Source organism: Triturus cristatus, chromosome 12 (assembly GCF_964204655.1).
Source record: "Triturus cristatus chromosome 12, aTriCri1.1, whole genome shotgun sequence".
Classification (NCBI taxonomy): domain Eukaryota; kingdom Metazoa; phylum Chordata; class Amphibia; order Caudata; family Salamandridae; genus Triturus; species Triturus cristatus.
The window spans coordinates 842,026,027-842,049,604 of record NC_140595.1 but is presented as its reverse complement, the minus strand read 5'-3'; the positions used below and the strand labels follow the sequence as shown (position 1 = coordinate 842,049,604).

Sequence of the window (23,578 nt, the reverse complement as noted above, 5' to 3'; positions counted from 1 at the left end):
TGAAGCAGTGCTGTTTGTACTTTTGAACCGGTTCCAGGAGGTCTGGTCTAAGTGAGCCGGTTCTGGGACCACACATGGATACATTCTCTGCTGAAGCAGTGCTGTTTGTAGGTTTGGACGGGCTCTGGGAGGTCTGGTCTAAGTGTGCCGGTGCTGGGACCACACATGGATACATTCTCTGCTGAAGCAGTGCTGTTTGTACTTTTGAACCGGTTCCAGGAGGTCTGGTCTAAGTGAGCCGGTTCTGGGACCACACATGGATACATTCTCTGCTGAAGCAGTGCTGTTTATAGGTTTGGACGGGCTCTGGGAGGTCTGGTCTAAGTGTGCCGGTTCTGGGACCACACATGGATACATTCTCTGCTGAAGCAGTGCTGTTTGTAGGTTTGGACGGGCTCTGGGAGGTCTGGTCTAAGTGTGCCGGTGCTGGGACCACACATGGATACATTCTCTGCTGAAGCAGTGCTGTTTGTACTTTTGAACCGGTTCCAGGAGGTCTGGTCTAAGTGAGCCGGTTCTGGGACCACACATGGATACATTCTCTGCTGAAGCAGTGCTGTTTATAGGTTTGGACGGGCTCTGGGAGGTCTGGTCTAAGTGTGCCGGTTCTGGGACCACACATGGATACATTCTCTGCTGAAGCAGTGCTATTTGTAGGTTTGGACGGGCTCTGGGAGGTCTGGTCTAAGTGAGCCGGTTCTGGGACCACACATGGATACATTCTCTGCTGAAGCAGTGCTGTTTGTAGGTTTGGACGGGCTCTGGGAGGTCTGGTCTAAGTGAGCCGGTTCTGGGACCACACATGGATACATTCTCTGCTGCGTTGTCTCCCCTGTTGTTTGCCTTGGCGATGGAACCGTTGGCAATGCGGGCAAGGACGGGGGCAAGTTTTGGAGGGGTCCGGAGCGGGGAGACGACGCACTATATTTCATTGTACGCAGACGATCTTTTGCTGTATCTCGAGAACTCAGAGGACGCCCTGGGGAGGGCTATGGAGTTGCTGTCGGGCTTTGGGGGACTGTCGGGCCTCAAGGTAAATTGGAATAAAACTTGAGTCTTCCCGCTGCGGGCAGATGTCCCATACCCCCCCCACTCACGGAGGAGGTGGTGTGGGAGGCCACGTGCTTCACTTACTTGGGGGTCAGGATCTACCGCGACATTGGGGACCTGTTGGAGGGTAACATAGGGCGAGGTGTGCGGGCCCTGAAGGGATGCATGACCTTTTGGGCCTCCCTCCCGCTGTCGGTACTGGGCCGGGTGGCCCTGTTGAAGATGGTGGCCCTGCCACGGCTGCTTTATTATTTCCGCACCCTGCCGGTCTGGATCCCCCCGCGCGTCTTTGCGGAGCTGAGGTCACTGGTGGTCGGCTTCCTGTGGGGGGGGGGGGAACGGCGGCGGGTGTCCTTAGCGACCTTGGTGCGACCCAGACTCGACAGCGGATTGGCGGTCCCCGATTTTGAATTGTACTACCTGGCGGCACAGCTACAGGTCCTGACGCAAAATGTCGCTAGAGTGTTTAGAGGCCCTGAGCACGAGAGGGAATCCGGGATCCAGAGACACGTTTTATCCTACATAGTCCTGCAACAGACGCTGGACTTAAGAGACCTCACCGTAGAGGAGAGAACCCTCCGGCAGTGCTGGCGCAGAAGCATGAGGAGAGCGAAGGCGGTGCACCCGTATGCGCCAGAGATCCCGCTGGGGATGCTGACAGCGTTGCCACATGGCGGTGATTGGTCGCCGCTGGTGGAGTGGGAAGAGCTGGGATTGCAAATGGTGGGAGACCTGTATGTGGACGGGGCGTTAGCGCCATTCGGGGTGCTGCAGGAACAGTTTGGCCTCCCGGATGGGAGTTACCTGTTACACGCGGTGGTGTGCGCGGCGGTACAGCGGCACTGGAGGGAGGGCCTGGTGGAGCCTGCGGTGGTTCAGACCTGCCAGTATGTGGTGATGGCGGCGGGGAGAGTTAAGGCGGTCACCTGCATCCATTCCCGGCTGCTACGGGAGGGGTTGGAACCGCTCGCGGTGTTGAAGGAGAAGTGGGAGGGTAGTATAGGAAAACCCATCCCGGACGCGGTGTGGAGTCATATTATGCGGAGGACATGGAAAGGGAGTAGCCGCTTCCAGCAGGTGCATTTCTTTGTACTGCATAGGGCTTATCTGACCCTGGGAAGGATTAAACGGTATTTCAAGGTACAGGATGCGGCGTGCCCGAGATGTATGGAGCTTGGAGCGGAGCTCGACCACCTCTTGTGGGGGTGCCCCCGGCTGGGGACGTATTGGGTTGAGGTGGGGGAGCTTTTGAACGCTGTCACAGACCGGGAGGTGGAGTTTGATATGGCGGCCTGCTTATTGCTCTGGTTCCCACACACGGCGAAGACGAAAGTGTCCAGTAAATTCATTGACTTGGGCCTCCTGCTAGCCCAGAGAGAAATTACGTGGCACTGGAAGTCGCGGGAGGGCCCGTCGTATGGGAGATGGATGGCTGAGTTGCTGAAGTGGGCTAGCTGTGAAAGTGTGCTTAGGAGGCGTCAGGCGACCAGGGCAGGGGATGAGAAGGGACTGGAATGGGTGAGGGCATGGGAGCAGATAGTACAGGCTATGAAAGATTACCGGCTGGAGAGCACTGAGCAGGAGGACCGGGAGGGAAGGGCTCCACGAGGCCTAGGGGCCACAGGCGAACAACCGGTAGCAGTAGCAATAGTAAGCTAGATTTCATGATCGGGGCCCCCGCCAGCAGTAATGGGTGGGTGGGAGGGTGGGGAAGGGGGGAGTTTTCGGGGTGTTGTATTAATATATTGACGGATAGCTGGGGACTGAGGCGGATGGGAGAAAAGCAGATGTTGCCATGGGAGATTTGCCTGCTCTATTGTGCCAGGATGGTTATGATACTCAGGGGCCGGTAATGTTGTGCCGCCCAGCCTCCGGGATGTGGGCTGAATGGCTGTGTAAAGTGTTACAATGATGCGAGGGCTATGAGACACATTGTGGGCATGGGTCGCTATTATGGAGTTCTCATACTTAATTCTGCAATAAAAATACGTTTAAAAAAAAAAAAATGGATACATTCTCTGCCGAAGCAGTGCTGTTTGTAGGTTTGGACGGGCTCTGGGAGGTCTGGTCTAAGTGTGCTGGTGCTGGGACCACACATGGATACATTCTTTGCTGAAGCAGTGCTGTTTGTACTCTTGGACCGGCTCCGGGAGGTCTGGTCTAAGTGCGCCGGTCCTGGGTCCACAATGGAGGCCTTTGCTGGACAGAGGTACCCCCACTGAAGACTGGGATGTCTTTCATCAAGATCCTGCACAAAGTCCACAGAGACTCTCCTTCTCAGAAAGCGCTGATCATTGTGTACCCCGCTTTCCATGTATTGTTTCCCTCTGAATGTTTGGCAGTATAATGAGGAAACAGAACTTCCTTTTTGTGACATTGATTTAACTCTTTCATTCCGTCGATGAGTGGTGGGTCTAGCACCCCCAGCCCTTCCTGAAGATGTTGATATGAACTTGTGACCGGTGGGACGAGGATACTTTCATGCAGTGTTCGCCTTTCATCTGAAGGTGTCTCTGAGCTGGGGTTGTGATAGTTTAATCACAGCAGATGCACCTTCAGCCTGCCAGGTGGAGCTCTGAAGCTGCCAGCAAAGGTCATGTCTAGGTGGGCTTGGACAGCGGCGGAGGACCACCGCCAGCCAAGGCCATGTCTAGGTGGGCTTGGACAGCGGCGGAGGACCACCGCCAGCCAAGGCCAAGTCTAGGTGGGCTTGGACGGCGGCGGAGGACCACCATGTCCACGTGGAGGCACATGCTCCCAGTGTGGCTGCCGAAGGGTGAGTTTAGAGGCATCGAAGCCAAGCAGACCCTCAGGTCAGAAGCGATATGGCTTGTGGAGGAGGACATGATTGCGCCACTTGAGCGATCTTGCTAGGAGCACAAGTACCTGGCAAGGTAGATACTATTAGATGCTCACCAGCCCTGGCCAGCAACCATGAACTTGTTCCAGCTACTACCAGTGCAGGTCTGGGGAGGCACCTGCCCGAGCCCCTGGGCTCAGAGGAGGGGGATATGCGCTTTACTAGGATACAGGATGACCTAGAGCTGAGAGAATCAATCTTCAGGTCTTTATCCCCAATGCATTGATAGCACGCCCGCGTCAGCGCCTCTCCAATGCCTCATCATTCCTGGGTTATCCTCAGCCAGACCCGGTCACCTCACTTTAGAGGAAGACTGTATTTGTAACCATTTGTATAGGAATGCGGTTACACCTTGTACACTAAACAGTTCCTAAAACTGTTATTATTGAAACTGATAAGAAAGTCATGTATCGAAATCGTATATATATATATTAATGCTATTATACCCGCTATACTCTAACTGTACCTCATGTAACTGTGAAGCGCTCCGATACCCTTGGGTCACGTCGCGCTATATAAAACTAACAATAAAATGAAATAAACTGCTCCCAGCTGCCATTCAGCCTCATCTGGCTTCTTCCTTCTCGCGATTGCTTCAACCCACAGTGGTTTAAATGAAAGAACCTCAGAAGGAAAACCTCTTGGGGGATGCCGCTGGTGGCTTGTGCCCTGGCGCCTGCGGTGAACAGAGGACCGGAGAGGGTGCTAGCGAAGGACGAGGAGCACCCCTGGTCTGGGTGGGGGTCCAGTCTGCACCCCCGCTTCTTAGAGACAGAAAGGATTCTTTAATAAAGGCTCTCATGATGGCCCTGGGACAATGTTCTATGCATCCTTTGCCTTCCTCTGGGAAGGATCCTTTGCAATGCATGTGAGACTTCGGTGGAAAAAGCCACTTGTCTGCATGGCTGCCCTTATTTCACTTTAATTGACAGTTAGTCTTTGGACTTATGACGAATGACGTTGAGAATTCATTAATCGGGTATTTATTTCATGTGTTTCCTTGACATGAGAAGCGAGGTGGAAAGGCTCCTCAGAAGGGTGCTTGTATTCACTTGGTTTCTCAGCTGCAGGCCCAGGAGCTGTCCCTTTCATTGCCGTGCCTGCTGGAGTGTGGCATTGCCCTTCCAGTTGAAGTGCCAGCCCAGGTGACACATGCATGGCTGCCCCTCTTTCAATGCAGTACCTGCTGGAGAGTGTCATTGCCCTTCCAGTTGAGGGGCCAGCCCAGGCGACACATGCATGGCTGCCCCTCTTTCAATGCAGTACCTGCTGGAGAGTGTCATGGCCCTTCCAGTTGAGGGGCCAGCCCAGGCGACACATGCATGGCTGCCCCTCTTTCAATGCAGTGCCTGCTGGAGAGTGTCATTGCCCTTCCAGTTGAGGGGCCAGCCCAGGCGACACATGCATGGCTGCCCCTCTTTCAATGCAGTGCCTGCTGGAGAGTGTCATGGCCCTTCCCGTTGAGAGACCAGCCCAGGTGACACATGCATGGCTGCCCCTCTTTCAATGCAGTGCCTGCTGGAGAGTGTCATGGCCCTTCCCGTTGAGAGACCAGCCCAGGTGACACATGCATGGCTGCCTTTCTTTCACTGCAGTGCCTGCTGGAGAGTGTCATGGCCCTTCCCTCTGTGAGACCAGCCGAGGTGACACATGCATGGCTGCCTTTCTTTCACTGCAGTGCCTGCTGGAGTGTGTCATGGCCCTTCCCTCTGTGAGACCAGCCCAGGTGACACATGCATGGCTGCCCCTCTTTCACTGCAGTGCCTGCTGGAGAGTGTAATGGCCCTAACTGTTGAGGGACCAGCCCAAGTGATACATGTGAGGCTGCCCCTCTTTCAATGCAGTGCCTGCTGGAGAATGTCATGGCCCTTCCCTAGAATAGACCAGCACAGGTGACACATGCATGGCTGCTTCTCTTTCAATGCAGTGCCTACTGGAGAGTGTCATGACCCTTCCCTAATATGGAACAGCCCAGGTGACACATGCATGGCTGCCCCTCTCAATGCAGTGCCTGCTGGAGAGTGGCTGGCCCTTCCCTTTGAGGGGCCAGCCCAGGTGACACATGCAAGGCTGCCCCTCTTTCAATGCAGTGCCTGCTGCAGTGTCATGGCCAGTCATTTGAGGGACCTGCTCAGGTGACACATGCAGGGCTGCCCCTCTTTCACTGCAGTGCCTGCTGGAGAGTGGCATGGCCCTTCCCTCTGTGAGAACAGCTGAGGTGACACACGCATGGCTGCCCCTCTCAATGCTTGCCTGCTGGAGAGTGCTGGCCCTTCCCTTTGAGGGGCCAGCCCAGGTGACACATGCAAGGCTGACCCTCTTTCAATGAAGTGCCTGCTGCAGTGTCATGGCCAGTCATTTGAGGGGCCTGCCCAGGTGACACATGCATAGCTGCCCCTCTTTCGCTGCGCTGCCTGCTGGAGAGTGTCATGGCCCTTCCCTCTGTGAGACCTGCCCAGGTGACACATGCATAGCTGCCCCTCTTTCACTGCAGTTTCTGTTGGAGTGTGTCATGATCCTTCCGTTTGAGGGACCAGCCCAGGTGACACATGCAATGCTGCCCCTCTTTTAATGCAGTGCCTGCTGGAGAGTGTCATGACCCTTCCCGTTGAGAGACGAGCCCAGGTGACACATGCATGGCTGCCCCTTTTCAATGCAGTGCCTGCTGCAGTGTCATGGCCAGTCATTTGAGGGACCTGCCCCCGTGGCACATGCATGACTGCCCCTCTTTCACTGCAGTGCCTGCTGGAGAGTGTCATGGCCCTTCCTGTTGTGAGACCAGCCCAGGTGACACATGCATGGCTGCCTTTCTTTTACTGCAGTGCCTGCTGGAGAGTGTCATGGCCCTTCCCTCTGAGAGGCCAGCCCAGGTGACACATGCATGACTGCCCCTCTTTCACTACAATGCCTGCTGGAGAGTGTCATGGCCCTTCCCTCTGTGAGACCTGCCCAGGTGACACATGCATAGCTGCCCCTCTTTCACTGCAGTGCCTGCTGGAGAGTGTCATGGCCCTTCCCGTTGAGAGACCAGCCCAGGTGACACATGCATGGCTGCCTTTCTTTCACTGCAGTGCCTGCTGGAGAGTGTCATGGCCCTTCCCTCTGTGAGACCAGCCGAGGTGACACATGCATGGCTGCCCCTCTTTCAATGCAGTGCCTGCTGGAGAGTGTCATGGCCCTTCCCGTTGAGAGACCAGCCCAGGTGAAACATGCATGGCTGCCTTTCTTTCGCTACAGTGCCTGCTGGAGAGTGTCATTGCCCTTCCAGTTGAGGGGCCAGCCCAGGTGAGACATCCATGGCTGTACCTCTTTCAATGCAGTGCCTGCTGGAGTGTAATGGTCCTTCCCTTTGCACTGAAAACAATTAGAAGCAAACAGTTGCTGCTACTTTACCTTTGTGGAGACCGCGTGAGACCGGATTTCTTTCTGGTGTCACTTCAACCCGTGAAAAGAAGCCTCCGCATTAGTCCTTTACTGACCCCCCGTTTGCCATCGCCCACCGTTAAAGGAGGTAATCGCCCTTTGAGTTACTGTGGCCACAGGAAAAAATTCTTTAAAACAAGGGAAAATAAAGAAATTCGCTTTCGTTTTTTGGCCATTATGTGGAGTACATTCATTACTACCCCATAAGTGACTCAATATCAGATCAGGGCGGTCATACGAAGTTGACTTCCATTGCAAGACGCCTGCACTCTATACATTAGGTACGGCTGGACCCATTGCATTTTAGATAGTACCTGTATCTGAGGTGGCATTTCCTGATGAAGGCTTTTCGGTAGGCCGAAACGCGCGTAGAAACCAGACGAGATTTGCATTTTACTTCAAGACACAGATACACGTTATACATCAAAAGCCTATTAACGAGGCCCAAATTTGGGAAAAAAATGTCTAAAACAAATGAATGTTTTCAAGTAACCAAATGTATAGGACTATGTACATAAGAGTTTAATGAATAAGGTCTCATATATCCAAGAGGCCTGTCAATGTGGATACTTATGAATGATGTGGATGTATGAATAGATGAACGTGGTGGGTATGAGGTTTTGTTTATGTTTTTATTGTGAAAAAAATATATATCAAATAATATTTTTTTATTTTCCTTATCAATTTTGTCTCCTTATGTTTTTTCGATGGTTTAAGATAAAATAGCATGAGAAGTTGCCCTAGGAATTCACAGTATATAACCTTCCCTTTGAGGGGAGCATGGACGCCGCAGGGTGACAGAGAGGATATAATATAAGGCACTCTGATGGACCAGCCCAGGTGACACATGCTAGGCTGCCCAGATGCAGGGCAAGACATGAGCAAGACACCCAACCAAAAGGAAGCAGTTGGAGGGTGTGCGTGGCCAGTCAGCCACCGAAGACCATTCATGGGTGCGCGGTCAGAAGACAGAACATGACTGGACATCCAAAGACCTCGGGGAGGAAGGGAGACCACCATCATACGTGCCGGAGAGCTTGGAAGCAGTAGAGGCGCTGCTGGGCGTGGGTCATCCCATGCCAAGAACTGGGCCTACTTCTAAGAAGAGTGGTTAGCTGATCTCCTGGCCGTCCAAGGCTCGCCCAATCACTTAACTAGTAGCAACTGGTTTATACTGATCACAGTCAAGACCCTTTGTTGGAACTCGGATACCAATGAGTGGAGGGTTTCCACTTATAGGAGTTGGTGCCTGGACAGAGGGCTCCCAAGTCAAAGTCGAGGACCCTGGTGTCAGCTGTCGGGTAAACTGGCACCTGAGAAGTTAAGGTCACAGTCTTCTGGTGAGAGGCAGTCTGGGAGGGCGTTCTGCCTGCTACTGAGAGGCAGTCTTGGAGGGGGCTCTGCCTGCTGCTGAGAGGCAGTCTTGGCGGGAGCTCTGCCTTCTGCTGAGAGGCAGTCTTGGAGGGGGTTGTGCCTGAAGCGGAGAGGCAGTCTTGGATGGGGCTCTGCCTGCTGCTGAAAGGCAGTCTTGGAGGGGGCTCTGCCTGATGCTGAGAGGCAGTCTTGGAGGGGTTCTGCCTGCTGCTGAGAGGAAGTCTTGGAGGGGGCTCTGCCTGCTGCTGAGAGGCAGCCCTGGAGGGGGCTCTGCCTGCTGCTGAGAGGCAGCCTTGGAGGGGGCTCTGCCTGCTGCTGAGAGGCAGCCTTGGAGGGGGCTCTGCCTGCTGCTGAGAGGCAGCCTTGGAGGGGGCTCTGCCTGCTGCTGAGAGGCAGCCTTGGAGGGGGCTCTGCCTGCTGCTGAGAGGCAGCCTTGGAGGGGGCTCTGCCTGCTGCTGAGAGGCAGCCTTGGAGGGGGCTCTGCCTGCTGCTGAGAGGCAGCCTTGGAGGGGGCTCTGCCTGCTGCTGAGAGGCAGTCTTGGCGGGAGCTCTGCCTTCTGCTGAGAGGCAGTCTTGGAGGGGCTTGTGCCTGAAGCGGAGAGGCAGTCTTGGATGGGGCTCTGCCTGCTGCTGAAAGGCAGTCTTGGAGGGGGCTCTGCCTGATGCTGAGAGGCAGTCTTGGAGGGAGCTCTGCCTGATGCTGAGAGGCAGTCTTGGAGGGAGCTCTGCCTGTTGCTGAGAGGCAGTCTTGGAGGGGGCTCTGCCTACTGCTGAGATGAAGCCTTGGAGGGGGCTCTGCCTGCTGGTGAGAGGCAGTCTTGGAGGGAGTTCTTCCTGCTGCTGAGAGGCAGTCTCTGAGGGAGCTCTGCCTGCTGATGAGAGAGCAGTCTTTGAGGGGGATCTGCCTGTTGCTGAGAGGCAGTCTTGGAGGGGGTTCTGCCTGCTTCTGAGAGGTAGTTTTGAAGAGAGCTCTGCCTGCTGATGAAAAGCAGTCTTGGACGGGGCTCTGCCTGGTGCTAAGAGGCAGTCTTGGATGGGGCACTGCCTGCTGCTGAGAGGCAGTCTCGGAGGGAGCTATGCCTGCTGATGAGAGAGCAGTCTTTGAGGGAGCTCTGCCTGATGCTGAGAGGCAGTCTTGGAGGGGGTTCTGCCTGCTGCTGAGATGTAGTTTTGAAGGGGGCTCTGCCTGCTGATGAGAGGAAGTCTTGGAGGGGACTCTGACTACTGCTGAGAGGCAGTCTTGGAGGGGGCTCTGCCTGCTGCTGAGAGGAAGTCTTGGAGGGGGCTCTGCCTGCTGCTGAGAGGCAGCCCTGGAGGGGGCTCTGCCTGCTGCTGAGAGGCAGCCTTGGAGGGGGCTCTGCCTGCTGCTGAGAGGCAGCCTTGGAGGGGGCTCTGCCTGCTGCTGAGAGGCAGCCTTGGAGGGGGCTCTGCCTGCTGCTGAGAGGCAGCCTTGGATGGGGCTCTGCCTGCTGCTGAGAGGCAGCCTTGGAGGGGGCTCTGCCTGCTGCTGAGAGGCAGCCTTGGAGGGGGCTCTGCCTGCTGCTGAGAGGCAGCCTTGGAGGGGGCTCTGCCTGCTGCTGAGAGGCAGCCTTGGAGGGGGCTCTGCCTGCTGCTGAGAGGCAGCCTTGGAGGGGTTCTGCCTGCTGCTGAGAGGAAGTCTTGGAGGGGGCTCTGCCTGCTGCTGAGAGGCAGCCCTGGAGGGGGCTCTGCCTGCTGCTGAGAGGCAGCCTTGGAGGGGGCTCTGCCTGCTGCTGAGAGGCAGCCTTGGAGGGGGCTCTGCCTGCTGCTGAGAGGCAGCCTTGGAGGGGGCTCTGCCTGCTGCTGAGAGGCAGCCTTGGAGGGGGCTCTGCCTGCTGCTGAGAGGCAGCCTTGGAGGGGGCTCTGCCTGCTGCTGAGAGGCAGCCTTGGAGGGGGCTCTGCCTGCTGCTGAGAGGCAGCCTTGGAGGGGGCTCTGCCTGCTGCTGAGAGGCAGCCTTGGAGGGGGCTCTGCCTGCTGCTGAGAGGCAGCCTTGGAGGGGGCTCTGCCTGCTGCTGAGAGGCAGCCTTGGAGGGGGCTCTGCCTGCTGCTGAGAGGCAGCCTTGGAGGGGGATCTGCCTGCTGCTGAGAGGCAGCCTTGGAGGGGGATCTGCCTGCTGCTGAGAGGCAGCCTTGCAGGGGGATCTGCCTGCTGCTGAGAGGCAGCCTTGCAGGGGGCTCTGCCTGCTGCTGAGAGGAAGTCTTGGAGGGGGCTCTGCCTGCTGCTGAGAGGCAGCCCTGGAGGGGGCTCTGCCTGCTGCTGAGAGGAAGTCTTGGAGGGGGCTCTGCCAGCTGGCAAGACAAAAGCCACTGGGGAACCAACCCAAGACACTCGGTGAAGTTTGGAGCCCGCTTGCACCAGACGAAAGGCTCCCCCTTTCCCTCTGGCCTGCCTGAGAAGCCTCAGAGAGCAGCCACTTGTGAGTGTAACTTTCACTGACTTCAGCCAGAGTGGAGAAGTGAGGAATTGATCCTTTATCTGAAACTAGAAAAAAAACTCCTAAGTTAAAGAGCCAATTTGAGCTGTTTGTGTCTTATTTTAATAATACAATATGTTTTACTCCTACTAAGTCAGTTGGCGAGATTTAGGGAGTGACTTTGAGAGTCAAGTGCTCCATTGGTTCGGCTGGTAGTAAGAAGGCACGGGCTGATGGAGTTAGCTAGGAGGCTCTACACCCAGTGTAGAGAGGTTGGTGGTTGGAAAAGGGTTGTTTTCGGAGCACATAAGGACAGCTGACCTCCTGCAGCAGGAACTGTTAAGGAGGGTTTCCCACTCACACCATAGGCATGTGTGGGCACATCCACAGGTTTCCCTCGCACCACATGTAGAGTCCAAGACAGGAAGACTGCACCGCCGCATGCAGAGTCCACGACAGGAAGACTGCACCGCCGCATGCAGAGTCCACAACAGGAAGACTGCACCGCCGCATGCAGAGCCCAAGACAGGAAGTCTGCACCACCGCATGCAGAGCCCAAGACAGGAAGACTACACCTCAACATGTAGAGCCCAAGACAGGAAGACTGCACCGCCACATGTAGAGCCCAAGACAGGAAGGCTGCACCGCCACATGTAGAGTCCAAGACAGGAAGACTGCACCACCACATGCAGAGCCCAAGACAGGAAGACTGCACCGCCACATGTAGTGCCCAAGACAGTAAGACTGCACCACCGCATGCAGAGTCCAAGACAGGAAGACTGCACCACCGCATGCAGAGTCCAAGACAGGAAGACTGCACCGCAGCATGCAGAGTCCAAGACAGGAAGACTGCACCGCAGCATGCAGAGTCCAAGACAGGAAGACTGCACCGCAGCATGCAGAGTCCACGACAGGAAGACTGCACAACCGCATGCAGAGTCCACGACAGGAAGACTGCACAACCGCATGCAGAGTCCACGAAAGGAAAACTGCACAACCGCATGCAGAGCCCAAGACAGGAACACTGCACCACCACATGTAAGGCCCAAAACAGGAAGACTACACCGCCACAGGTAATGTCCAAGACAGGAAGACTGCACCGCCACATGCAGTGTCCAAGACAGGAAGACTGCACCGCCGCATGTAGGGCCCAAAACAGGAAGACTGCACCACCACATGTAGGGGCCAAGACAGGAAGACTGCACCGCCACATGCAGGACCCAAGACAGGAAGACTGCACTGCCACATGTAGAGCTCAAGATAGGAAGACTGCACCGCCACATGTAGAGTCCAAGACAGGAAGATTGCACCGCCACATGTAGAGTCCTAGACAGGAAGACTGCACCACCACATGTAAGGCCCAAAACAGGAAGACTGCACCGCCACATGTAATGTCCAAGACAGGAAGACTGCACCGCCACATGCAGTGTCCAAGACAGGAAGACTGCACTGCCGCATGTAGGGCCCAAAACAGGAATACTGCACCACCACATGTAGGGCCCAAGACAGGAAGACTGCACCGCCACATGTAGAGTCCAAGACCTTTAGGCTTTTGTTTTGTGGGAGGTTATATCTCATCTTGGGCTGCTAAGAATGATTTTACTCTAGATTCTAGATTTTAGCACTGTTAATACTGACTGAAAGAAGCAGTGATGAATGCATGCCTCACACAGACCCAGTGCTTTGAGATGACTTCTAGAGAGCAATTTGTGTGTGCGTACTGTGGGTAGTTTGGAAGTACCCGCCCATTCAGAAGAAACAAGGTGAACAAGAAGCTTATGCAGGAAGGGAAAGGATGTGAGTACATGAAAAAAACATTCAAGAGAACACCTGGAGGTACTTAGAAAGCACATTAGCACTGTCTTCTCTCACATGAGGTTCTCCCAATAGATCTAGGTCATGCAACGACAAGAAGAACCATCAGACTAGGACATAGAACAGAGATTATGACACTACTGGAACAGCAAAACCATAGGCTGGGACAATAACACATGTTTACAAACAGTGTGTAGACCCAACCAGGAAAGATCTCTGTAGATCCACGGAAAGAAATGAGCCGCAGCACTGTCAAAATAGGCCAGGACATCCAGCGAGTAATGCAATACCTCGCTCAGGTCACTGGAAGTGTTGAAAGCTAAGCTGACCAGTGTATGTGGCACTGGTACCAGTGCCCAGAAGATCTGGAGGTACTTCCAGAGCTATCACCCTTGGGCATGAATGCAATGCACGCGGTCTACAAGAAGAAGAGGAAAAGAAGAAGAAACAGCACAATGTGCTTTTTGGAAAGGCCTCGAGACAAGGCCGCAGTGACACAGCTGTCTTTTTGTTTCAGCGGGCTTAAAATCTTCCTTTCCTGCCTTCTGATAAATGAACATCATCATCATTATGGTTCCCATCCGAGCTCTAGGAGCACCCTCTGCGACACACCCCACCATAGTGAGTAGAACTACGATAGAGCGAAGGAGGCGGGGAACATGGGTAGTACAAGACATTGCCAGAAACAGTCAGTTTAAGAGGTGTTTTAAGGCCTTTCAAAAGTTGGTTTATTTCCATCAAGTGAAGAGTTGAATATGAGGATAGGAGTGAAGGCCCTAAACTCAGAGATGCACCGTTTGATCTGTCTTAAAGTAGACAGTCAGATGGCCTGGGATGCAGATGGACGACAGTGTGATTAGCAATATCTTGGTTTGTTTCTCTGGGTGGAGCTCAAGGAGATGCTTGGAGTGAAGGGTCTCCAAGCTTGGAGATCCACGTGCCATAGTCCTCCCACTGGACACTGCGAGGCACATTATATACGCTAGAACCTGTAGCACAAAGAGATAAGAATCACACTGTACAAGATCACAATATGCCCCGGTGAGGACAAAAGACTTGCATTTAAAACCATGAACTCAATGACCCTCGGGAGCTCAGCCTCTAACTTACAACAGGGAGTTTATTCATACATCCTAGGTTGGAAAGCGCCGTTCTCACCCTCGGCACACTATCAGTCACAACTCTCTGCAGCGTCTTGCAGCCACGGCTCTCTGCGGCGCCTCGCAGCCGCGGCTCTCTGCGGCGTCTCGCAGTCACGGCTCTCTGCGGCGCCTCGCAGTCACAGCTCCCTGCGGTGCCTCGCAACCACTGCTCCCTGCGGTGCCTCGCAGCCACGGCTCCCTGCGGCGCCTCCCAGACACAGTTATCTGCGGCGTCTCCCACACAGGGCTCTATGCGGCATCACCCAGACAAAGCTATCTGCTGCATCTCCCAGACACGGCTCTCTGCGGTGTCTCCCAGACACGGCTCTCTGCGGTGTCTCCCAGACACGGCTCCCTGCCGCGCCTCGCAGCCACGGCGCTCTGCGGCGTCTCCCAGACACGGCTCTCAGTGGTGTCTCCCAGACACGGCTCTCAACGGCGTCTCCCAGACACGGCTCTCAGCGGCGTCTCCCAGACACGGCTCTCAGCGGCGTCTCCCAGACACGGCTCTCAGCGGCGTCTCCCAGACACGGCTCCCTGCGGCGCCTCGCAGCCACGGCTCCCTGCGGCGCCTCGCAGCCACGGCTCCCTGCGGCGCCTCGCAGCCACGGCTCCCTGCGGCGCCTCCCAGACACAGTTATCTGCGGCGTCTACCACACAGGGCTCTATGCGGCATCACCCAGACAAGGCTGTCTGCTGCATCTCCCAGACACGGCTCTCTGACGCGCCTTGCAGTCACGGCTCCTTGCCGCGTCTTGCGTCTCGCAGTCACGGCTCCCTGCCGCATCTCACTGTCACGGCTCCCTGCCGCGTCTCGCAGTCACGGCTCCCTGCCGCGTCTCGCAGTCACGGCTCCCTGCCGCGTCTCGCAGTCACGGCTCCCTGCCGCGTCTCGCAGTCACGGCTCCCTGCCGCGTCTCGCAGTCACGGCTCCCTGCCGCGTCTCGCAGTCACGGCTCCCTGCCGCGTCTCGCAGTCACGGCTCCCTGCCGCTTCTCGCAGTCACGGCTCCCTGCCGCTTCTCGCAGTCACGGCTCCCTGCCGCGTCTCGCAGTCACGGCTCCCTGCCGCGTCTCGCAGTCACGGCTCCCTGCCGCGTCTCGCAGTCACGGCTCCCTGCCGCTTCTCGCAGTCACGGCTCCCTGCCGCTTCTCGCAGTCACGGCTCCCTGCCGCGTCTCGCAGTCACGGCTCCCTGTCGCGTCTCGCAGTCACGGCTCCCTGCCGCGTCTCGCAGTCACGGCTCCCTGCCGCGTCTCGCAGTCACGGCTCCCTGCCGCGTCTCGCAGTCACGGCTCCCTGCCGCTTCTCGCAGTCACGGCTCCCTGCCGCTTCTCGCAGTCACGGCTCCCTGCCGCGTCTCGCAGTCACGGCTCCCTGCCGCGTCTCGCAGTCATGGCTCCCTGCCGCGTCTCGCAGTCACGGCTCCCTGCCGCTTCTCGCAGTCACGGCTCCCTGCCGCTTCTCGCAGTCACGGCTCCCTGCCGCGTCTCGCAGTCATGGCTCCCTGCCGCGTCTCGCAGTCACGGCTCCCTGCCGCGTCTCCCAGACACGGCTCCCTGCCGCATCTCCCAGACACGGCACTCTGCGGCGTCTCCCAGACACGGCGCTCTGCGGCGTCTCCCAGACACGGCGCTCTGCGGCGTCTCCCAGACACGGCGCTCTGCGGCGTCTCCCAGACACGGCGCTCTGCGGAGTCTCCCAGACACGGTGCTCTGCGGAGTCTCCCAGACACGGCGCTCTGCGGAGTCTCCCAGACACGGCGCTCTGCGGAGTCTCCCAGACACGGCTCTCAGCGGCATCTCCCAGACACGGCTCTCAGCGGCGTCTCCCAGACACGGCTCTCAGCAGCGTCTCCCAGCCACGGCTCTCTGCGGCCTCTCCTGCCATGGGTAGCCAAGATTGCTGAGACCCATGTTAACTCCATTCTGACAGGTTTCTTGGAAGACAACAACATCTTAGACCCCTCACAGAACGGCTTTCGCCCGGGCCACAGCACGGAGTCTGCCCTCCTAGCAGTGACCGAACATCTGAGGGTCACACTGGATGAGGGACGTACTTCGGCACAGATTCTATTAGACCTCAGTGCATCAAACAAGGGGTGCCACAAGGCTCAGCACTGAGCCCCACGCTGCTTAACCTTTACGTTCAACCACTAGCAGCTGTGGCCAGGAGCAGAGGGCTGACAATAGTATTGTATGCCAACGATGCACAGCTGGTAGTGGCACATTCTCGGCAATTCCGTGAAGGATGCTTCCAAGATTCGGAGCGATCTTGCAGCTATTGGTGAGTGGATGTCAGCCAACTGTTTGCAGCGCAATGCGAGTAAGTCTGAAGTTCTGCTGGTTGGGAAGGATGTAGAGCTGTGGAGCGAGCGTTGGTGGCCTATGACCTTAGGCTGTGTGCCCACCCCTAAACAGGTGGTAAAGAAATTGGGTGGACTCGGCCCTCAGCTTTCAGGTCCAAACCAAAAAAATGGCAGGGACTTGCTTCGGCATTCTGCGGGGGCTCAAACCATTGCTAGGTTACTTTGATCCGTCCACTCGACAAGTTATCATTCAGGTTGCCATTCTGTCCAGATTGGATTATGCCAGCTCGTTCTATCTGGGGATCAATAAGTCTGAGACTTTGAGATTACAGAGAGTTCAGAATGCTGCGGCCAGAACTCTCCTTGGCCTCCCGAGAACCAGCTCCACCTCTAGTGCCATCCGCCGACTACATTGGTTACCGGTGGCCAGACGTGTGGAGTTTAAGTCCCTTTCCATCGCTTTCAAAATTTTGAACTCCTCTCCTGGCATTTTGGCCACCCTGCTCTCCCCTTACACGCCCTCGCGCCAACTTCGTTCCATGGGTCAACTTCTGGCGGTGGTCCCTAGGGTAAGGAGAGTAAGGGTTGGTGGGCGCTCCTTCCACACACTGGCAGCCAAACTTTGGAACTCTCTCCCACTGTCTATCCGCGGCTTGACCAATTATTTGGCATTCCGTAAGGCAATCAAGACACATCTCTTCCCTGCACTGTAGGATCTTTTGCTTTTTTTCAGTGTTTCTCCTTTAGCTGCTATCAGCGCCGGGACACCCCTTTGCTGGGGCAGCTGTGCGTTCTACAAATAATATAACATAACATAACGTCTCTCTGCGGTGTCTCCCAGACAGGGCTGTCTGCAGCGCCTCGCAGCCACGGCTCTCTGTGGCGCCTCGCAACCACAGCTCTCTGCAGCGCCTCGCAGCCACCGCTCCCTGCGGCGCCTCGCAGCCACCGCTCCCTGCGGCACCTCGCAGCCACCGCTCCCTGCGGCACCTCGCAGCCACGGATCCCTGCAGCATCTCGCAGCCATGGCTCCTGTGAGCAGGTGGCCTGATATATGCTGTCCACTAGTTCTAGTGGGCACCTTGTATCAGTCCAAACAACCCCTTATGGTGAATGATTAAAGACAACCTTTATTGAAAGCTATCCTAGTGGTAGCTATGGAGAGCAGCCTTCAGGCTAAGTCTTGAAGGAATGTAAAGCAGCTTGTTTTATCAGTCTATAATCTCTTGAATGATCAAATGAAAAGATAACCACACCAGGTATATATTCAAAATATATGTATTTAAGATAAAACACACCCCTCTAGTCTCTTTATGAGACTGGAATCGAAGTACTTTGTTTACAAGTTAGCAATTATCAGTAATAGCACAAATACACGTTTGGGCCCTAGGGGCGTATCAAACCATATACCAAACAAGTATTGGCCACGCGAGCAGCTGCGAGACGCGATATGTGGAGGGGGAGGGAGGAGGGGGAAAAGCGGGAGTTGGACGCGCGGCTGAGAGACGCGCTCTGTGATGGGAAAGCAGTACCAACCAGCTGAGGTGACCGTGGTGGGGCTAGGGACTTGGTGGGCAGATCCCGTCCTGCATGAGTCGTGTATGGCTTCTGGAAGAGCGAGTGTACCTCGTGCTCCGGTGAGGGAGTCTGCGGCCCGAACAGGAGCCTGTGGAAGGATTTCATAGTTGCGCACTTCAGGCATTGTTGGCAACCAGGTACCATTGGGTACAGCCGGTTCAACCCCATCCAACTCTAAACCATTAAACCATACCGCCTGCATGAAACTATTGATCAGTGCTAAAAGAAACATTTAATGCGTTACGAGGTAGTGCCAAAGGCGGCTGTGCGCTATACCAATACCACAGTCTAACGCCAGCATGGGCGACAAAAATAAACAGTACTATTTCCGTGAAAGCACAGCAGCGGAAAAAGTGTAAGCTGCCGGCTAAGTGCGCGCACGCTCGCGTGAACGCAAGCACTAGGCCGTGTTGCAGCACTTTGAAAACCTGTACACTAAATGTCTCGTCCAGACCAGCGCATGCGCCAGAGCTGGCGAGACCTAAAAAGTGGTATAAGAACCACGACTGGGATCGACAAGGCCTAGAGCCTGTAGAATCGCTGGGACCCCAAGGAACCACCCAAGGTAGTGACACAGGGGACCCACGGGGACAGTATGCAGTGTGTAAACACAACCGTGGGTTCCCGTTATCTTCTATGGGCAATGTCGCGGTTGGAAATTTAAAGATTAGGGACACTTCTAATCGAGTTAGGACCAAACCCTTTTTGACTTAAGAAGTTCTAGGGCTAGCACCCACGGGAGCACCGGAGTTACGTCACTCAGGGAAGCCGGGTGCATAGGTGTCTTTTGGTGTCGCGTCGTCGATTTCAATGGGAGCTTGCAAAGAAATGCTGGTGTCGTGAAGAGGAGAAGTGTCCGAAGAGATCCAAGCCTGGATCTAGGATGGAAGGAACCTGAAAGCAGAGCGGACAGAGTCTGGGTCACTAGCCAGTGACCAAGGGCAGGATGGACCAATGCCCACAGATGTCGGGTGCTTCAGGTGAGTTGATGGGTGTCTTGACTCTTCAGCCACGAGGTCCAGGAGGCGTCGACAAAGGCCACGAGGTCCAGGAGGCGTCGACAAAGTCCACGAGCCAGATTCGAGCAGTCCCACGAAGTCTGTCGAGTGCTGCGGTGTCGGCGACTAGAATGGACCCAACAAGCCTTGGCAACGGCAAGTCACAGGAATTCAGAGAAAGGACTGCGGTGCAGACCAGCAAGGTCTGAGGGACTCACCCAGCGAGGGTAAGTCAGGGCCCGTCTGGAGCAACCAGGGAAGCCCAAGTAGAAAAGGAGTTGCTTTCGTGGGGACCTGCTAGCCAACGGGCTAGTGATCGCGAAGGAGCCTCGAGCGGTCGCACTTGAAGCTGGCCCACAGGTCACTCGTGGAGTGGAGGACAACAATCTTCGGTGCAGGAGGTGCTCAAGGCTGGCGCTACTCGGAGCCCAAAGTACAACTTCGAGGAGGACCAGAAAGATAGTGTTGCTGCAAAAGTTCTCGGTGTCCAGGGGTCACGGTTCCACGTCACCCACGATAGCCACGGGCCTCAGCTTTGCTGTGGACTCAGGGTAGCCTCAGGGAAGTCTGGAAATCCACCTCTGGTGATGCAAAGACCTCGGCGTCCGGCGGGAGCTTCAGCGATGCAGACCGGTCAGTTGCTTCTTTGGTGCCTGCCAAGCAGGGGAGTCACTCCTTGACCCCAAGGGAGATTTCTTCAGTCTTCTAGTCAGGATAGAACGTCGAAAGTCCAGGATATATGTTGCAGAGTTTCGTCCAGGGTAATCTAAAGTCCTAGGGACTGGATTCCTATACTTATACCAAGTTTAGGGGATGGACTAACTCCAAGGCCCCACCTATGGGTGGGCCTGGAAAGAGGGGTGGTTACACCCATTTCCTTTGTCCAGTTTCGCGCCAGAGCAGGGGCAGGTAGCCCCTGCAACCGGTTTGAACTGGGCTATGCACAGGGACAGCAAACGTGTTCCAAGTGCAGGACTTCAAAGCACCAGAGAGTGCTCACGCCCAGCCTCAATACACATCTGCCTGTCTGGGGAGGTGGTTACACCTCCCTTTGACAGGAAACCTATTGTCCAGGCCTGCCGGAGTTTCGAGCAGCAGCAGGAGGCCAGACCTGTGTCTGTGGCAGAGGCATCCATTTTGTGATTCCAGGGCTCAGGAAAGTCCTACCAGGTTTAACCAGTGTGAACATGACTCCCTCTAGAAGGGTGGAATGCTACTCCCGCCGCCAGAACTGGCGGGGGGGGTAGTATTCCAAAGCATTTGACACCAAACACAACATGTTTTGATGCAGCCATCCCAAAGTTAGCATTTACAGCGAGGTTATAATGCACTTAAGAGTATATGGTATGGCTGTATCACAGAACAGCTATAAGTATTTCCGAAAGCTTCAGAGGGGCTCAGCTCATGCTTGGGCACCCTCTCAAATAAAACTAAGCACTCTGCCTTCAGGATTGTCAAGGCCTGCCATAGGAGTGGCTTATAGGTGTATATGTGTCTGTATATATGTGTGGATATAGGTAGCCTATACCACTGTAAGGGGTGCAAGCACACCCTTACCCAGGCTGCAGTAGCAGACCTGTGGTGCTATTTTGCAGTGATTCCCAGGGGTGGCATAATATATGCTGCAGCCCCTGGTAGGCCTCTGAGGTACCTATGCCCTGGGTACATAGTATACCATATACTAGGGACTTATAAGCCAATCCAGCATCCAATTAGATATGTACCTAATGTACATGGAATCCATTTTAGAGAGGAAGCAGCTAGGCTGGGGTCCTGATTAGCAGGGCCACAGCCAGACTAAAGTTGAAAAACAGTGAAACACCAGCAAGAAGTGGGGGTACCCATGTGAAGCAGATCCTACTCTCCTACAGCTCCCTGCAGCGTCTCACCATTGACAATAAAGGGGAGTGTGGGGTAAATCACTCAGGAGCTCCACACAGTAAGATTGAAGCTCAGTAAGTTTCTCACCCACAATTGCTGTTACAGATACTGACTGCAAATACCCACATATAGGATATGCATGTAAAGGCAGGGTATGTGTAGCTTATACCTATGGTGATGTTATAAATGTAACTCAAAGACAATACTCACAGTGAACAAGAAACACCACCTAGGTCGTCAGCTGTGCCCACGGATCCTGGCGATCAAACAGGAACACGCAAGGCAGTAACAGCAAGGGGGTAGAACTAAACACAAGCACAATAGACAAGGAGCTAGCAAGGAGGAGAGCTTAACAGGAAAGGAAGGAAATCACAGGGCACACTTGGCAGAAAGCAAGTAACAAACATACAAGGCAACGGAAGCAAGACAGCAGAATAGAAAGACAGCAAACTAGAACTGGAACCAAGGAAATGGGAAGAAAAGCAGGGACTGGTAAGGGATATACAGAAGGGGAGGCTACAAGGGTATACTAGAATAGTGCAGGTTAAGGAATCAAGAAAAAGTAGCATAGAAGGCAGTGCTGGGGCAGGAACAAGAATTGAGGTAAAGCTCAGGAGTCACGGTAGCACTGCAGGCTGTGCTAGTTGAGGAACAAAGGAAACTGCTGCAGGTCAGGAACAAGGAATGCTAAGGCTCAAGAGTCAAGGTAGCACTGCAGGCAGTGCTAGTTCAGGAACAAGGGAAATTACTATAGCTCAGGAGTCAAGGTAGCACTGCAGGCGGTGCTGGTTCAGGAACAGGGAATTACTAAAGCTTCAGGAGTCAAGGTAGCACTGCAGGGAGTGCTAGTTCAAGGAAACAGGAAATAGCTACAGTTCAGGAAACAAGGAGTCAAGAGAGCACTGCAAGCAGGCAGTGCAAATCACGAACAAGAACTATAGCTCGGGAACTCAGGAAACAAGGAATGCTTTGGCTCGGGAGTCAAGGTTGCACTGCAGGCTGTGCTAGTTCAGGAGGAGGGGAAACTGCTGCAGTTCAGGAACAAGGAATGCTAAGGCTCGGGAGTCAAGGTAGCACTGCAGTCGGTGCTAGTTCAGAAGAAGGGAAACTGCTGCAGTTCAGGAACAAGGAATGCTTTGGCTCAGGAGTCAAGGTAGCACTGCAGGCTGTGCTAGTTTAGGAGGAGGGAAACTGCTGCAGTTCAGGAACAAGGAATGCTAAGGCTCAGAAGTCAAGGTAGCACTGCAGGCTGTGCTAGTTCAGGAGAAGGGAAACTGCTGCAGTTCAGGAACAAGGAATGCTTTGGCTCACGAGTCAAGGTAGCACTGCAGGATGTGCTAGTTCAGGAGGAGGGAAACTGCTGCAATTCAGGAACAAGGAATGCTTTGGCTCAGGAGTCAAGGTAGCACTGCAGGATGTGCTAGTTCAGGAGGAGGGAAACTGCTGCAGTTCAGGAACAAGGAATGCTAAGGCTCAGACGTCAAGGTAGCACTGCAGGCTGTGCTAGTTCAGGAGGAGGGAAACTGCTGCAGTTCAGGAACAAGGAATGTTTTGGCTCAGGAGTCATGGTAGCACTGCAGGCTGTGCTAGTTCAGGAGAAGGGAATTACTAAAGCTTCAGGAGTCAAGGTAGCACTGCAGGCAGTGCTGGTTCAGGAACAGGGAATTACTAAAGCTTCAGGAGTCAAGGTAGCACTGCAGGCTGTGCTAGTTCAGGAGGAGGGAAACTGCTGCAGTTCAGGAACAAGGAATGTTTTGGCTCAGGAGTCATGGTAGCACTGCAGGCTGTGCTAGTTCAGGAGAAGGGAAACTGCTGCAGTTCAGGAACAAGGAATGCTTTGGCTCAGGGGTCAAGGTAGCACTGCAGGCTGTGCTAGTTCAGGAGGAGGGAAACTGCTGCAGTTCAGGAACAAGGAATGCTAAGGCTCAGAAGTCAAGGTAGCACTGCAGGCTGTGCTAGTTCAGGAGGAGGGAAACTGCTGCAGTTCAGGAACAAGGAATGCTAAGGTTCAGGAGTCAAGGTAGCACTGCAGGCTGTGCTAGTTCAGGAGGAGGGAAACTGCTGCAGTTCAGGAACAAGGAATGCTAAGGCTCAGGAGTCAAGGTAGCACTGCAGGCTGTGCTAGTTCAGGAGGAGGGAAACTGCTGCAGTTCAGGAACAAGGAATGCTAAGGCTCAGGAGTCAAGGTAGCACTGCAGGCTGTGCTAGTTCAGGAGGAGGGAAACTGCTGCAGTTCAGGAACAAGGAATGCTAAGGCTCAGAAGTCAAGGTAGCACTGCAGGCTGTGCTAGTTCAGGAGGAGGGAAACTGCTGCAGTTCAGGAACAAGGAATGCTAAGGCTCAGAAGTCAAGGTAGCACCGTAGATAGAGCTAATTCAGGAATAAGGAAAACAGCAGGAGCTCAGGAACAAGGAATAACTATCTCAGGAATCACTGGAAACAAGGATATCAAAGGCTAAGGAAACACTGGAAATACGAATTGGTCTCACCGGTATCCAGCTACAATGACCAACCTTGACAGGAAGGGAGCTGGGGCTTAAAAGAGCTCACAGTAATCACATGCATCATGTGTGAGCAGGCTAGCAGCAGCCAGCCACAGGTGAACTGAATTCCTCCACCCATCCCCGGCCTGCAGGGTCGGAGACAAAGCAGTGAGCAGGGAATTCTAGGTAATGGAGTTTCAGGCATGAGCAGGATGGCTTCCACAAAACCCAGCA

General features: G+C 54.8%; 1 protein-coding gene across 7 annotated transcripts in view; it reads right to left on the bottom strand.

Annotated features, from left to right (window-relative positions):
• Positions 1-23,578, bottom strand: part of MINK1 (misshapen like kinase 1) — a 965,829-nt gene that overhangs the window by 686,812 nt on the left and 255,439 nt on the right. The gene's annotated exons all lie outside the window — the stretch shown is intronic.